Here is a 2,013-nt window from a genome sequence, read left to right as displayed (position 1 = left end):
TTGAGTGTTTGCTAGTGGGCATATCACAGACAAAGCAGTGAAAATATAAGAGATAAATGTACTAATATGTGTTGTGTCTATATTAGCCTAATGAGCTAAAGAGAGATTTAAAGAAATGAAGATTGTAAACTCCAGGAAGCAGTCAAGTTAAACTAGTAGATTCAAGCAATGAGGTCTTGGTATACAACCTTAATTCTATATCTTGTCAGTTCACCCTATATCTTGTGCCTCACCCTAGCCTGATCTCGGCCAGGGTCATATGCTTTAATAACTTCCATGTGTATAGTGCTTTTAAACTTTTAAATCCTTTCACATCTATTTAAGCCATCTGATCCTCGCAACAACCCTGTGAGATAGGCAGGTTGCCCCCTTTTAACAGCCGAGGAAACTGGTGTTGAGAGGTAAACTAAATTGTTGCACATCAGTGATGATGTCAGGGCTAACTAGCTCTCTGGACTTGGCTACTTCCATTGTACCAGGCCACCACTCATGTTTCTGAAAGGCCTTTCAGCTAGTGGAGACTCTTGGGAGAAGCAAGTATATTCCTACCCATATGCACCTTAATGGTCCATCCACTCTTTTTTTTTCTGAAGACACGAAAAAGGAGCCAGGGTACCAGAAGGCAGCTGTTGGACCCGGGCCTGTGCCAGAGAAGGAAATACAGCCTTGTGTGATCAACTAACTTTTGGTGTTTGAAATTAACCTCTGAAGAAACTTTTCAAGCCCTATCTGAAAAGCACCAGTTGTCTCTTCTACCGCTGTGGCCGAGTGTCTAACCGCGACCACAGCATCCTTGCACAGCTCATTGGCAGGGTCCTGCTGAGCACTGGCCTCCTCGCCAATGGCAATCAGCCGGTCCAATTTTTCTTCCTCCCACTTTGAACGTTCTCGTTCCAATCTCCTGTTTTCTGCCAACTTGGCTGCAATAGTCCTGGCCACTGACCACCTTCTTCACCTTGCCCACCTGGGAGGGGGCTCACTGGTCAAAGACCCATCCCCACCAGAAACAAAAGGAACTCTGGAGGAGGAGACTGGAGGCCGCCATGCTGAGGCCACCCCGGGAATGTTTCGGCCGGAGCTTGTGCAGGGGCTGGGCTCACCAGACACTCTCAGTCTGGTCATGGGGCTGCTCTGACAGGGAGCAGCTGCACTGCTGAAAAGGTGGTGGGAGCTGCTGTAGCTGGGGATTCCTTGAGAGCACCCTGCACCCAAGTATTCATCCCAGGCATCCTCAAGGTCACTGGTTTCTCTCATCTGGTCACTGATCCTCAGTTGACAATCCTCATCTGATTCCTTAACTGTTTTCAAGATAGGCTGATGATTTGCTGCCTAAGTCCTTTTTGGTCTCAGAATGCTGGTTCCCTCTTTCCCTGGGATGGCAGGGGCCGCCAAGTTCTGAACTCAGTGCTGGGCCCAAGCAGCCTCCTCCATTAAGTTTTCTGTATCAGTCACTATCTGATTTCCGAGAAGGTGATCCAATGTATCTATAAAAGGGACGGTGTGGTGGATCACCCATACTTGTGGCATGGGCCACATAGACCTTTAAATATAATGCCTTCAGGACTTTGAACTTGGAGCGGCACTGACGCTCAGTGCAGCAGAAGCCTTCCTGCTGCATCTGCTTAGACACAGCCTGGTAGACGTCTGCATTGTGATGTATGGTCTGGAGGCGCTGAATATACTGTGCCTCGCCTAGTATGGAGAGAAGCATCCGTGTCTCCTGTCTGGACCACCGGATGCCCGCACTGCTATTGGAAGTGGCCATAGCGGACTGCGAAGGAAGGCTAGCTGGAGGAGGCTCCTGGCAGCAAGGTGCTGATCTGAAGGTGTGGGGAGGCTCTGTGTGCTCTGGTCTATCTCCAGGAGCCAGACGATTCTTCCCTCTCAGGGCTAATTGCTGAGAAGCCAGGTCCAAGGACCGCATTTCTGGTTTCTGCCAAGGATCTGCTTTACTTTCATTACTGTATTTGAAATATTCCTTATTCTACTTTGTTTTGCTGCCAATCCAACAAC

The 2,013-nt window shown here is 48.8% G+C and overlaps 1 pseudogene; it reads right to left on the bottom strand.

The window, feature by feature from the left end:
• Nucleotides 1–678: 678 nt before the first annotated feature.
• LOC136137835 (myb/SANT-like DNA-binding domain-containing protein 7) lies at nt 679–1,765 on the bottom strand (annotated as a pseudogene).
• Between the last annotated feature and the right edge of the window lie 248 nt (nt 1,766–2,013).

Source organism: Phocoena phocoena, chromosome 18 (assembly GCF_963924675.1).
Source record: "Phocoena phocoena chromosome 18, mPhoPho1.1, whole genome shotgun sequence".
NCBI classification, from domain to species: Eukaryota; Metazoa; Chordata; class Mammalia; order Artiodactyla; family Phocoenidae; genus Phocoena; species Phocoena phocoena.
The sequence above is the reverse complement of the archived record's forward strand: the minus strand, read 5'-3'. Positions and strand labels throughout refer to the sequence as shown.